Source organism: Oryctolagus cuniculus, chromosome 16, assembly GCF_051225735.1.
Source record: "Oryctolagus cuniculus isolate XC-2025 breed Fujian yellow rabbit chromosome 16, ASM5122573v1, whole genome shotgun sequence".
NCBI lineage: Eukaryota > Metazoa > Chordata > Mammalia > Lagomorpha > Leporidae > Oryctolagus > Oryctolagus cuniculus.
In genome coordinates, this window is record NC_142882.1 from 6,784,444 (window position 1) to 6,800,255 (window position 15,812).

General features: G+C 40.4%; 1 pseudogene; it reads left to right on the forward strand.

Annotated features, from left to right (window-relative positions):
- The first annotated feature begins 399 nt into the window (after window positions 1-399).
- The window catches only part of LOC149121436 (vomeronasal type-2 receptor 116-like), a 39,060-nt pseudogene continuing 23,647 nt past the window's right edge, over window positions 400-15,812 (forward strand).

The following is a 15,812-nucleotide window of genomic DNA, read 5'->3' on the forward strand; positions in this document are numbered from 1 at the left end:
GGGAATGAGGCCACACAGGGGCGTGGTGAAGGCGTGGTCTTCCAGTTCACAAATCTGATAAATTTTAACCTGTATGCCTGCCTACTTCATTCCCCCCTCAGAGACTCCAGACCTTAATCTTAAGGGGATATTGATGGGCGTCCAGTCACCATCTTCTGTAGCTACTTCCTGCTGATTAGGGGTGCAGACCCTGCCTGTTCTCAGTCTGGAAGTCTCTGCCTATCTCTTCTAATGAGTTCACTTCATGAGCTGGATCTCTTTCAGTCACTGGCATTCTCAGTGTCTCCTGCATGGTTATCACTATTCTTAGAAGCTGCTGGGTTCTGATGGGTTATTTTAGATACAAATGAAGGTCCATTTTCACTCTGTAGTGACCGTGGGAGTCCATAGCGTGGCACGATGTCATTCAACAAGGCTCTAAGCACCTCGTGTGCTTTCTCCGTTCAGGTCGAAAAGGCCTCTATCCATCCTGTAAAGGTAAGAATATAGACTAGAAGGTTCCTATAATTGCTTGTTGGGGGCATATTGGTAAAATCACCCTGCCAATCTTCAGCTGTTTATGTTCCCTTCCTCTGCACAGGAGTCAACAGGGGAGGTGGCCTTACATGGCTTTTAGTATAACCTCGCTGTTGGGCCCCTTCAATCTCAGGCTCCGTATAGTGAGATTCCTTAGCTACTTCCACAGATTGACGTATAAGGGCCATTTCCAAACTTTCTTGTGTAGCTGCTCTATCTGATAACGCATTTCCCTGGTTAATATAATTATCTCCCTTCTGATATCCCTTGCAGTGGATGACAGCCACTTCTAAAGGCTCCAGTACTGCCTGAAGTAGAGCCAATATCTCTTTTTTATATTTAACATTGGTCAGTAAGCCCCTCTTTTTCCAGATTGCTGTGTGTGCATGTAACACAAGGAAAGCATATCTGTAATCTGTATATATATTAACTTGCTAAACTTTTCTCAGTTGTAAAGCCCTAGTCAATGCAATAAGCTCTGCCTTTTGGGCTAAAATATTGTGTGGTAGTGCTTGGGCTTCTATCATCTGCCTTTCTAACTGTTTCCTTCAGATAGCTGCTGCCATCAGTAAACCATTCAGCATCTGGATTTTTCAGGGTCTCATCTCATAGGTCTGGCCTACTAGAGCACATGTGCCTAATTCAGTCCCCCCTCAGAGACTCCATCCCCTTAATCCTAAGGGGAGTTGATGGCCATCGAATCATCTCTTCTGTAACTGCTTCCTGCTCATGAGGGGTGTAGTGCAGGTCCTGCATATGCAGTGTCTGTAAGTCTCTGTATATCCTGTCTAACAAATTTGCTTTGTGGGTTGGAGCAGTCCTGATCATTCCCAAGGTCTGTGTCCCTGCATAGTGGGTTACTCCCAGAAGTTGAGTTCTAAGGTTTCTGATTGGCTTATAGGAAAAGTCAGGAATGTCTTTTGGATTCACCTCTGAAGGCTTAAGAGGTAGAATTTTAGTCCTAATTTCACAGAAGTAGCCATGTTCACTAGCACCTGGTCAGCTCCCTTTTATTTAAGCTGAAACTGATCTGAAGAGGATCTTCTTATGAATGGCTTGCTCAGGAATTTCTAATGTTGGAGTGTTTGTTAAAAACTCCTTGATTCCTTGGAACAACTTTGCTGCTCCCTTGTCCAGCACAGTGTCTGTTTCAGAGGCTTTTAAGCAAACACAAGGCTTAGAATCTGTGGGGAGCAAACCGGACTAGACTGAGTTACTGGAATTAAGACTTATTCTATGCATCTGCTCTCCCACTGTGGGGAGCAAACCGGACTAGACTGAGTTACTGGAATTAAGACTTATTCTATGCATCTGCTCTCCCACAATATGGCGCTGGGAGAGAAGTAAACAGCTTCCGCACAGCTGCCTCTCACCAACTTGACAAGCTGCAGGACTTGCTACTGATTGGAGGAGAGCAGCGTACTCGGCGTGTGGGCAGCCGAGTTGGGATTGGCGGAGGAGGACTATAAAGGAGGAGAGAGACGGCATTCACCGGGAACATCTATGGGGAACATCTAAGGGAACCCGTGCAGCCCCCGAGAGAGCCGGCCGGCGGTGTGCCGCTCCCCTGCGGAAGTGGGGAATGCGGCCAGGGGGAACTGCCCTTCCACGGAGGTGGAAGGGATAGTAGCCAACCCAGGAAGAACCAGCAGCAAACCCGGGGAGGGCCGAGCAGACGAAAGAACAGCGCAGGGTCCTGTGTCGTTCCTCCACGAAGAGGGGGAGCGACAGAATCCAGATCTTGGAATCCATAACTCTTGTAGCTACCCTTTTCAGCACAAAGTGCATCAGGGCCTCTTTAAAGCTACATACAAAAGTTCAGAATCCAAACCTGGAATCCAAGTTCCATAGAATCCTATCATCAGCAATACCCAATACTGGAGCTTTTATTTAGAAGCTCCTTAGTTCTCTGGAACAACTTTTGCAGCTACCATTTTCAGTACGGAGACTGTGTCAGGGCATCTTTAAAGCTATACACAAAAGCCTGGAATCCAAATCTTGGAATCCAAAGTCCATAGAACTTTGCCATTCTCAGAAATCTCCTTGGCTGCCTTTAAATATCTGACTCTATGTAAAAACATACTAGATAGGAATTTCACAGAGAGACATGTATGCAAGATTTCACATTTGAGGCACTTACTAAACCTTAAATAAATATCTAAAAACACAGGCAATGGAGTCTGACACTTAGACATAACTAGAACTTACGGTGCATACTATCACACAATAGAGCAAAGCAAATCTTTGGGATTAAGTTTTTCCATTAAAGTTACTATTGTAGCTCTTTGAGAACAGAGATTCTACATGGGACATTAGTACACAGTGACTCCTGTTGTTAATTTTACAATTAACACTCTTACGTGTGAGGTCATTGATCACCTGAAGCTCTTGACATGAGCTTTCTAGGCCATGGAAGCCTTCTGAGCTCCACAAACTCCATCAGTATTCAGACAAGGCCATAAGCAAATGGAAATTTTCTCCTCCCTCCGGAGAAAAGTCCATCCTTCGATGGCCACTCTTCTCCACTGGGATCTCACCCAGGGAGGTTCTCCACGTAGAGACCTTCTGTACAAGTGTCCTGGCTTTCCATGCCTGAAATGCTCTTCTGGGTTTTCCAGCCAGACAAGAGTCCCTTTAGGGCTGATCTTGAGGTCACTGAATTCTACTCAAAGCCATCGCCACTCTATGAGTCCGCCGTACAGACTGCTCCCCATGTTGGAGCATTTATTCCTCTTTAACTTTATTATTAGTAGTAATAAACACTTAATCCCATTTACATGACCACTCTAACACTTAATCCTGCCTATGATCACTTTAAAACTTGAGACATTCATTAGAAATTAGGGAATTGCAAATCAAAACCACAATGAGGTTTCACCTCATCCAGGTTAGAATGGCTCACATTCAGAAATCTACCAAAAATAGATGCTGGAGAGGATGTGGGGAAAAAGGGACACTAACCCACTGTTGGTGGGAATGCAAACTGGTCAAGCCACTATGGAAGTCAGTCTGGAGATTCCTCAGAAACCTGAAGATAACCCTACTGTTCAACCCAGCCATCCCACTCCTTGGAATTTACCCAAAGGAATTTAAATTGGCAAACAAAAAAGCGGTCTGCACCCTAATGTTTATTGCAGCACAATTCACAGTAGCCAAGACCTGGAACCAATCCAAACGCCCATCAACAGTAGCCGGGATAAAGAAAATATGGGACATGTACTCTATAGAATACTATACAGCCATCAAAAACAATGAAACCCGGTCACTTGCAACAAGAAGGAAGAATTTGGAAAACATCATGCTGAGTGAATTAAGCCAGTCCCAAAAGGACAAATATCATATGTTCTCCCTGATCGATGACAACTAACTGAGCACCAAAGGGGAAACTTGTTGAAGTGAAATGGACACTATGAGAAACAGTGACCTGATCAGCTCTTGTCCTGACGGTTGATGTACAATGTAATACTTTATCTATTTTAGCATTTTTTGTTCTAGTACTATTGGTTGAACTCTGTAATTAACAAACAATTATTTTTAAATTTTAACTGAAAAGTGACCCCTGTTAGGAATTTGGAAAGCATTATGCTAAGTGAAATAAGCCAGTCCCAAAGGGGCAAATACCATATGTTCTCCCTGATCGGTGACAAGTAACTGAGGACCAAAAAGGAAACCTGTTAAAGTGAAACGAACACTATGAGAAATGCTGACTTGATCAGCCCTTGCCCTGACTGTTGATGAGCAACTTAATATGTTATCCCTCTTAGTAATTTTTTTCTTTGTTCTACTTAATACTTTTGGTTGAATACTGTAATCAATACACAGTTATTCTCAAGTGTTGAAACTTAACTGAAAAATGATTGCTGTTAAATATAAGAGTGGGAATAAGAGAGGGAAGAGATGTGCAATTTGAGACATACTCAAGCTGACTTACCTGAAACGGTAGAGTTAGAAACATACCAGGGGATTCCAATTCAATCCCATCTAGGTGGCATGTACCAATGCCATCTCACTAGTCCCAGTGATCAATTTCTGTTCACAATTGATCGTGATGATAGGACTGAAATACAAAGGGAGCACATAAACAAGACTAGTGTCTGCAAATACTAGCTGATAGAATAAAAAAGGGAGAGACCGATCCAACATGGGAAGCGAGATACACAGCAGAACCATAGAATGGCAGATGTCCTAAACAGCACTCTGGCCCAGAATCAGCCCTTAAGGCATGCAGATCTGGCTGAAAAGCCCATGAGAGTATTACAGGCATGGAAATCCAAAACACTCTGGCAAAAAAAAAAAAAGACCTAAATGAAAGATCTCTGTGAGTGAGATCCCAGTGAAAAGAACAGGTCGTCAAAGAAGGAGGTACCTTTCTCTGAAGGGAGGAGAGAACTTCCACTTTGACTGTGACTTTGTCTAAATATGATCAGAGTTGTTGAACTCAAAAGGCTTCCATAGCCTTGGCGACTCATGACAAGAGCCTAGGGTGATTACTGATGCCATAAACAAGAGTGTCAATTTGTTAAGTCAACAACAGGAGTCACTGTGCACTTACTCCTCATGTAGGATCTCTGTCCTTAATGTGCTGTACATTGTGATTTAATACTATAACTAGTACTCAAACAGTATTTTTCACTTTGTGTTTCTATGTGGGAGCAAACTTTTGAAATCTTTCCTTAATGTATGCTAAACTGCTCTTCTGTATATAAAGAGAATTGAAAATGAATCTTGATGTGAATGGAAGGGGGGAGGGAGAGGGAAAGGGGAGGGCTGTGGGTGGGAGGGAAGTTATGGGGGGGGAAGCCATTGTAATCCATAAGCTGTACTTTGGAAATTTATATTCATTAAATAAAAGTTTAAGAAAAGAATCATTGCTGTGTGATAAAGAATGCAGCATCTTCCCTGTAAGGTGTGTGTGTGTATATATATATATATATATATATATATATATATATGAAATACCTACAATTTGGAGATAATGATCATATGTAATTTGAACACATTTGTATATGGGTAACTTCATTTTACTCTTTGTTGCCATAGATACATGGAGAAAACAATAGAGCATGTGTAGCTTTTGTCTGAATCTCACACGTAGTGATTTTGTTTGCTCATGTTTCTTAATGAAAATGATTGAAATCTGACTTACTGTGATATAGCTCTGTATCTGGTTTCTTTGAATTCATAGGGTTGCTACAAAACTGTTCCTTTGTGTAGTTGTGATTACAGACCAAGAGATACTTTCTCTAACTTGAATTTGTTGTACAAATTTTTGAGCAGTCACACGAGAGGATGGCACATTTTTTTAGCTGCACCTGTTTCTCAAGCACCTCCAATTTGCCAATCCTGCTGGTGACCTAGTGAATTTGAATCAAAAGAGAAAATTGGATGAGTATGACATTCTGAACTTCTGTAATTTTCCAAAAGCTGTTGTATGTAAGGTGAAAATAGTGTTTCTTCCCCATGAGCAACATTTGTCTCTCTTTGAGGATGTAATAGAGTGGGCCACAGAAATTAAAGGCGTAATCTGTTCAGAATTTTAAGATTCACACTACACATTGTTACCCACAGTTGGTATGGTATTTTGTGTCACTTGGCTTAATAAAAATACCTTTACAGACATTAATCCACTCCCCTTCCAACCTATATATGTTTCTTGTGTTTGTGGCATCTGAGGAAGGATAACAAAGACACTTGTTCTTGCATATGTTTTGAGTCTATTTCTTGGCACAGAGTCAATATGGCATGCAATCAGTGTATTAGAAACAGGTACTTACAATTTAAGAGCATAGATTCTCCAGGACTAAATACCCTACTTGAAGTTTAGATAACAGCCCCAACTATGACCTACATCCATCTGATTTTTCTCACATGCCATGCTCAGTGCAGTGAGAGTTGTAGCCCTGGACTCAGTAAAAATGCTCTGGAGGGAAAGCCTACCTGTTGTTTTGATTGCACACCTTGTTCAGAAAATGAGATTTCCAATCAGACAGGTAATTCAGTTCCTGTTTCATGGTGAAGTTAACTCCTGTCTCAAAAGTCTTCATCTTTGACAGAAAAAAAGAAGTGGAATGTGACTGATGAGAAAATTCTGCCTACCTTCAGGTAGTAATTATCATATTTTAATAAATAATGATCTTCAGAAGGATAAAGATTTTCAACTACACTAAACATTATTTAGTACTCAAGAAAACATAAGAAAGATTCAGTGTCACTGGCACTCTGACCAAGTGATCTGTGGGATTACATGTGTTGTAAAAAATGAACAGAAATCAATAATGGAGAATTTTTACTCCTGAAAACTATGTAGAATTTCTCATATTTTTCCATTAAGCAGTAAGATATGATCATCGCATATATCATGAAGATTTTCAGCTTTAGCTTGTGATGGATGAGTAGTTACTTTAACCGTATACTTGGTATCATTCCAGTTTTCTTGGAAACAGATTAGTAATAGTTAGATTCTGGCAACAGTAAAATCAGTTGGAGTAAGATGTTCTAAGGGCCTGCCGCCATGGCTCACTTGCCTAATCCAAGTTTGTAGAATTTATTTGAAAGAGTTTTGGAGAATGAGGGAGAGACAAAGAAGGAGAGATCTACTATCTTTTAGTTGACTCCTGTCTGCAATGGCCAGGGCTGGTCCAGACTGAAGGAATGAGCATCATCTGACTCATTCAGATGTGAGTACAGAACTCAAACCCTTGGGCCATCCTCACTGCTTTTCCCAGGCCATTAGTACAGCTGGATCAGAAGTGGAGCAGCTGAGATAGATCCTGAGAAATATGATGTGTGGATGTAAAGCAATGCATGTGATAACGATTTTTAGTTGTAATGTCCAAAGAATTGTGTGGAATTACACTAATAGGTACTAGCTAGCGATAACAATATTATTCCCTTCACATCGACCTCTTTAAAAAGAATGTCCTGGCTTTATATATGCAAATGATATCTCCTTGATGATATATTATTTAGTATGATATACTATTTAGTATTATTACTTGGGTTGTTGGTGTTTGTGCATTATCTGAAGAATATATTCTTGAATGTATTGCTTTCCATCCTTTTTCTAGTAACATTGCAAGCACTAGAACATTATGGAGGGGAAACCATTGGGCAGAAGCCAGTAGCCTCCCTGAAAGAAATGATTCCCTTAGGTAAATGAATATAGTAATACAAATGAACAGAGTTATGGAAAAGAAAATGAAGTTCCTCAACTGGGTCCAACCTGACACGGTGAGGAGTAGAGCTCATGAAGTTCTTGTTGTAGGAGACAATCCTAGATAAAGAGTATAGGTTCTCGACGGGTTTAAATCATACACTGGTGCTCACAGCCCATCTGTCCAAACACATGAGAATCATGATATAGTTGATGACTGTTCAAAAAAAAGCAATATTAAAGTGAAAACAATTTATTTTGACTTATAGCTCTCAACAATTAGAACTGACAATTTCAAAATTTAAAATAACTAATAACACACTGCTTTTAGAGTCAAAGTTGGAATTATAAAGTTGATCCTGTTACAAGTTCCACTTGAATTCCAACAGCTTTGGAGACCTTTAAAGAAAGGAAGAAGAGGAAAAGTAGGAAGATATGTTTAGGAATAAAGAGGAATCGGGGAAATGTAGAAGAATGAGCAAGCAATAATTGAGTCGCACATATGTGTATTCATTCTGTGAAGAATCTATTCTATTCTGCCTTGGCTTCTTTCCTTATTTTGTTTTAAACTAGGGCTGCTCATACTTTAAGTAGAAATGCATAGGCATTTATTTTCCATGTGGAAGCATCATTTATCCCTTTATTGTACAATATGTAGACATGTAAAATTAAATCCAAAATTAGATATAAAAATATATAGCCATGCACAATCATTCCTCAGAGGCAATAATTATTTAACTGTTATTTAAGAGTATGCTCTACACAAATGTCTCTGTCTTGGGTCTTCTGGTGTCAGTTGGAATCCCTTACATTGAAACTAGACAAGCATTGGAGCTACAGAACAACATTCATGTTGTCTTTGCCATCCAACAGTCTTTACAGTTAGTGAGTCTGTTTTTCCTCTTCTTCACAAGTCTGGGTTTCTTCAGAGAAACAGGGCCACCCTCAGACTTAAGAGTGCACCCATAGCTGATGATGAAATGGAATTTATCCATAAGTCTGTGCTAAATGCCACCTAGGGAAACCCCATGGCCTCTTTTTTAATATTTTATTAGATTATATTTATTTACTTATTTTAGAGGCAGAGAGAGAGAGAGAGAGAGAATGATCTTACAACCACTGTTTCACTCTCTAAATGAACAATAAGACGAGTGCTGGGTTGATCTGAAGCCAGGAGTCAGGAGTTTCTTCAGTGTCTCCCACTTGCATGTAGGGTCCCAATCATTGGCCATCCTGCATTGCTTTCCCATGTGAAATACCAGGGAGCTGAATTGGAAGTTGAGTAGCTGAACATGATTCATCGCTCATGTAGGATGCTGGCACTGCAGGTGCAGCCTTAAGCTACTGCACCACAGTGCCTCCCCCAGGGCACTTTTTCATGCAGCTCTGAGGTTGTCACCTTCCCACCATCACTAGGAGCTTGTGGAGGCCCTTGCCCAGACTGCCACTAGCCCCTAGCTTGAGATTTCAGCTGATTCAGGATCCTGTGCACCACCTGCTCAGGTGAGGCTTCTCAGGCAACAGCAGAGCCAGAAGCTTCACCTTGCACCAGAGCCCTCAGTGCTTTCTATTCTTACCTGGCTTCAGAATTATCCAGGCAGGTGTATTGAGACAGTAGGAGTGCCGGTGGATGCACTGTCTGTCTTCACATTGCATAGGTCTTTGTGGAGGTCAGAGGATGAGCACCTGCCCCTAGCAGTGATATGGTGCCTCTGCCCAATCCTGCTTCTTTCTTGCTCTGCAGTTTCAAGGTGTAAGGCATGTAGCATCATGTGAAGTCTCTTCACATTATTCATTTTTTATTACAAAATGCAATATCACTGGAACTGAAATTCCATAATCTTTGCATGCAAAAACTAAGTCCTGTGTTAACGTTTCAATGATATTTTTGATTATAATTTCTATCGTTCATAGGTAGATCATATGTCTGTATTAACTGAATAGTACATTCTGTGATGACTTGTCTTTCATGATTTGTCTATTTTATGATAGGCTTGTTTATTTGATTAAAAAGAAACCCACTCTCATTGATTTTTATATGTAATGTGAAATTAGCCTGTTCTCAGTTATTGTTAAATAGTATCCATAGGACAAATAAATCTAAGTATTTATAATGGATAAAGGAAAACCAACTGCAATCCCATTGCTCAAAGGCAGCTCCTATCTAAATAGTCTTTCAGATTTTCTGTGCACACACATGTTTATTTATGCAGGGATATCCAGTGTTCCCATGGAGATCCCTTTCATTATACTTACGAGTTTTCAGTTCAGCCAGTTTTTTTTTAAACTTTTATTTAATGAATATAAATTTCCAAAGTATGGCTTATGAATTACAATGGCTTCCCCCCCCCATAACGTCCCTCCCACCCACAACCCTCCTCTTTCCCACTACCTCTCCCCTTCCATTCACATGAGCATTAATTTTCGATTCTCTTTATATACAAAAGATCAGTTTAGCATACATTAAGTAAAGATTTCAACAGTTTGCAACCCCACAGAAACATAAAGTGTAAAATAATAGATGATTTTTAAAATGATGAGGAAATCAGATCAGACCTATTGTCATGTTTAATCCCAGTGAGAGTCAAGTTGGGAATTGATAATTTCTTCTTTTTTTTTTTTTCAGAAGATCAGTTTAGTATACATTAAGTAAAGATTTCAACAGTTTGCACCCCCATAGAAACACAAAGTGAAATATACTGTTTGAGTACTCGTTATAGCATTAAGTCTCAATGTACAGCAAATTAAGGACAGAGATCCTACATGAGGAATAAGTGCACAGTGACTCCTGTTGTTGACTTTACAAATTGACACTCCTGTTTATGGCATCAGTAATCTCCCTCTGCACCAGTCATGAGTTTCCAAGGCTATGGAAGCCCTCTGAGTTCTCCAACTCTTATCTTGTTCAGCCAGGGTCATAGTCAAAGTGGAGGTTCTCTCCTCCCTTCAGAGAATGGTACCTCCTTCTTTGAAGACCTGTTCTTTCCACTGGGATCTCACTCACAGAGATCTTTCATTTAGGTTTTTTTTTTTTTTTTTTTTTTTTTTTTTTTTGCCAGAGTGTATTGGCTTTCCATGCCTGAAATACTCTCATGTGCTTTTCAGCCAGATCCGAATGCCTTTAGGGCTGATTCTGAGGCCAGAGTGCTGTTTAGGACATCCGCCATTCTATGAGTCTGCTGAGTATCTCGCTTCCCATGTTGGATCACTCTCCCCTTTATTTATTCTATCTGTTAGTATTAGCAGACACTATTCTTGTTTATGCGATCCCTTTGACTCTTAGTCCTTTCATTATGATCAATTGTGAACTGAAATTGATCACTTGGAATAGTGAGATGGCATTGGTACATGCCACATTGAAAGGTTTAAATTGGAATCCACTGGTATGTTTCTAACTCTACCATTTGGGGCAAGTCAGCTTGAGCATGTCCCAAATTGCACATCTCTTCCCTCTCTTATTCCCACTCATGTTTAACAGGGATCACATTTCAGTTAATTTTCAACACTTAAGAATAACTGTGTTACAGAATTAAACCAGTCATATTAAATAGAACAGACAAAAAAACTACTAAGAGGGATAATGTATTAAGTTGTTCATTAACAGTCAGGGCTATGCTGATCAAGTCACTATTTCTCATAGTGTCCATTTCCCTTCAACAGGTTTCCTTTTTGGTGTTCAGTCAGTTGTCAATGATTAGGGAGAACATATGGTATTTGTCCATTTGGGACTGGCTTATTTCACTCAGCATGATGTGTTCCAGATTCCTCCATTTTGTTGCAAATGACTGGATTTCGTTGTTTCTTACTGCGGTATAGTATTCTAAAGAGTACATATCCCATAATTTCTTTATCCAGTCTACCGTTGATGGGCATTTAGGTTGATTCCAGGTCTTAGCTATTGTGAATTGAGCTGCAATAAACATTAGGGTGCAGACCGCTTTTTTGTTTATTTTTTCAAAAAACCAGCTCCTCGTTTGGCTGATTTTTTGTAATTTTTTTTTTATTCAATCCTGTTGATTTCTTCTCTGATTTTAATTATTTCTCTTCTCCTACGAGATTTGGGTCTGGTTTGCTGTAGGTTTTCTAGATCCTTGAGGTGAATTGAAAGCTCATCTCTTTGGTGCCTTTCCAATTTCTTGATGTAGGCACCTATTGATATAAACTTTCCTCTTTACACTGCTTTTGCTGCGTCCCATAAGTTTTGGTATGTTGTGCTGTTATCCTCATTTACTTCCAGAAAGTTTTTGATTTCTCTTTTGATTTCTTCTATGACCCATTGTTCATTCAGGAGTATGTTGTTCAATCTCCATGTGTTTGTGTATGCTCTAGGGATTCCTGAGTTGCTAATTTGCAACTTCATTCCTTTATGGTCTGAGAAGCTGCATGGTATGATTCTAATTCTTTTGAATTTGCTGAGACTTGCTTTATGGACTAGTATGTGGTCAATCCTAGAGAAGGTTCCATGTACTGCTGAGAAGGACGTAAAATCTTTAGCTGTAGGATTAAAAGTTCTGTATACAACTGTGAGATCCATTTGGGCTATAGTGTCGTTTAAATCTACTGTATCCTTGTTGATCTTCTGTCCTTTGATCTGTCTATTTCTGAGAGTGGAGTATTGAAGTCCCCCAGTACTATTGTATTGGGGTCTGTCTCCCTTTAAGTCCGTTAATAAATCTTTTAGATAAACTGGTGCCCTGTAGTTAGGTGCATATACATTGATAATTGTTATATCTTCCTGTTGAATTGATCCCTTAATCATTATGTAGTGTCCCTCTTTGTCTCTCTTAATAGTTTTTGTCGTAAAGTTTATGTTGTCCGATATTGAGATGGCTATGCCCGCTCTTTTTTCATTTCTGTTGGCATGGTATATCTTTTTCCAGCCTTTCACTTTCAGTCTGTATGGATCTTTGTTGGACAGATGTGTTTCTTGTAAGCAGCAAATAGATGGGTTTTGTTCCTTAACCCAGTCAGCCAATCAGTGTTGTTTAACTGGACAGTTCAGGCCATTCACGTTCAATGTGACTAATGATAAGTGGTAACTTTGCCCTGCCATTTGCCAAAGATAAGTTCTGATATATGCTTTGAATTCCCTGTGATCTTTTGCTGTGAGGTTTCCTTCCTTTACCTTCTTTCATATTGATGACCGTGTTTCTGTGTTTCTGTGTGTAACACATCTTTAAGCATCTTTTGCAGGGCTGGACAAGTGGCGACAAATTCTTTCAATTTCTGTTTGATATGAAAAGTCTTTATTTCACCTTCATTCACAAATGAGAACTCAGCAGGATATAATATTCTGGGCTGGCAATTTTTCTCTCTTAGTCCCTGGGTTATATCTCGCCATTCCCTCCTAGCTTTTAGAGTTTCTGATGAGAAGTCAGCTGTGAGTCTGATTGGAGATCCTCTGAGAGTAATCTGAGATTTCTCTCTTGCACATTTTAGGATCTTTTCTTTATGTTTCACTGTGGAGAGTTTAATTACAACGTGTCGTGGTGAGGATCTCTTTGGGTCGTGTTTATTACGGGTTCTGTGGGCTTCCTGTACTAGGATGTCTCTGTCCTTCTCCAAACCTGGGAAATTTTCTGCTAATATCTCACTAAAAAGGCCTTCTAATCCTTTCTCCCTCTCCATGCCTTCAGGAACTCCTAGAAGCCAAATGTTGGGTTTTTTAATAGTATCCTGAAGATTCCTGCCAATATGTTTTAGATTTCTAATTTCCTCTTCTTTTCTTTGGTCTGACTGTATCCTTTCCTGTTCTCTATCTTCTAAGTCCGATATTCTCTCTTCTGCTTCAACCATTCTGTTTGTAAGGCTCTCTATTGTGTTTTTCATTTGATCTATTGAATTCTTCACTTATTATGATTTCTCGTCACTATCCCAGTTTCCTGTTGTACTAGTTGTTTCGTTTCATTTTGATTCCTCCTTAAGATTTCATTTTCAGGAGAGAGATTTTCTATCTTGTCCATTAAGGATTTCTGTAGTTCAAGAATTTGTTTTTGAGAACTTCTTAATGTTCTTATCAATTTTTTGAGATCTGCTTCTTGCATTTCTTCTATGTCATCATCTTCATAATCTTGAATTGGGGTGTCTTTTTCATTTGAGGGCGTCATGGTGACTTCCTTGTTTTTATTACCTCGGTTTTTGCGTTTGTTATTTGGCATATTGGAGATATTTGGTTTCTTCACTGTGGTGCTTTTTCTTGTTATACTATGACTCTAGATTAAGTGGACTGTCTGTTTTTGATGGAGCCTTAGAGGCTTGAGATGGGTGTGGCCTGAGAGCTCTGTTTGGTGTGCCAAAGGTGACACTCCCAGGTTAGGCGTGGTAAATCTCTCTCTCTCTCTTTCTTTCTTTTTTTGATTCAAAAGGGAAGTAATTCCGCACAGCTGAACGACGTTGGAAGTAGTTAGCAGGAAAATGATATACCCACAGGAGCCAGAGATCAGAAGCTCTTTCCCAAGGACCACACAGGGAATCTGTTCTTCCCATAGAGTGGGCTCAAATTGTCCTTCAGTCTCCCACTGGGTTGCCAAAGTTACGGAATTGTAGCGTTTCTGGAGAGTACTCACGTGAATTCCGTGAGTTCTCTCCTCCATCGTCTCTTCTTTCACAGTCTCAGTTCAGTAGCACCACAAATTTACTAGTCCCTAATCTCCTGTTAATTCGCCCCACCCAGAGTCAGGTTTTTCTGCTAGGCTCAGGGCCGGTGCAGACCTGAGGTCGCTCTGCTTATGACGTATGTCCAAGATGGTGCCTGCTCTTTGTCTTGCTCACCCTTGAGAGGTGAGCGGAGAAAGAGAAACCCATGTCCATACCAGTCACTTTTCTTTTTCTCTCTCTCTCTCTCTTCCAGTTAGCCTGGTGAACTTTTCCTCCCCGGGGGTTGTTCCCTCTAGTCTCCTCTCTCCACTTGCCTGCCGGTGTCTCAGGCTATTGAGGTTCAGCTCACCTCGCGTTCCAGTGCTGGTGTGTTGAGTCTGCCGCTGGTTTCCCGAACTGTGAACACCCATGCTCTCCACACAGTTCCACTGTGAATCACGCATTCCGGAAGAGTTTCTTCTGCTGTTTCCTCCCCTACTCTTCCTTGAACCTGCAGTATCTCCACTTTTATTAAACTGTCTCTCCCCGGACTATCAGTGTGCTCCTTTCCGATTCCGCCATCTTGCCTCCTCCCAATCTCAATAAAATCCAGTTCACCCAGTTTTGACATGGAGCTGTCTACTGTGCTTATGCCCACGACTCCCTTCCTTTCTGTCAGGGTCATACCTCCCTCAGGCATTAGAGGTTGCCTGAGGTAGAGAATGGATTTGAACTTGCCTGCAAGACTACAGTAAATGTACCTGAGGGGGGTGGGGATGGTTCCAAGGCCTGCTTCTTGCGGAACCTCTCAGTTCAGCTCTTCCGGAGTGACACCTGAAGTGGTGTCACATAGATCTTCAGCCAAAGTCAGGAGCCTCAGCACTGTGAGCACAGTTTTTTCATGAGGAGACAGAGGCAGGAACCTTGTGATGAGTAGGAGCCTCTAGCCAATTCTACTTCCTTGTGTTTTTAGATTTCCCTTCTTCATTTAATACAAGTCAAGGTCTTTCAAAGAGTATGCTTTGGATTACTTTCCTGAATTTGCTAGACAAGAAAACCAGAGGAATAAAAGAAGTGGATTGCCAACCGATTAATGTTTTTGCAGGAAGAAACAACAGACAAAAGCTAAGAGCTATCCTAAAAGGAAAAGATTTATGTGTATGTCACAATCAACCCAGGGCAAATTAATGTGGGAATCCCAGATAAACTCTGAATCATGGAGAAGAAAATTAAATCACTCAGCATGGGACCATCCCATGACCAGGAGTAACTGACACAGTTTGTAAGTGGAGGAGAAGATTATGATAAGGACAAAGGTACCTCATAGAAGAAAAGTCACACAAGAAACACCTTGTAAAGTGGCTTCATTAGAAACATGAAGAAAAAATAGATATTTGTTGATGACAGTAGAATAAAAGAATATTAAATTTAAAATAACTGCCTGAGCCACTAAATCCCCAACTGTTAGATTTTCCAGTGTCAGGATTTCTTCTTACCACTGATGACCTGTTCAAAGAGATAAAGGATGGAATGATATATCATATCCATTTGCAAACTCTCAGCAAAA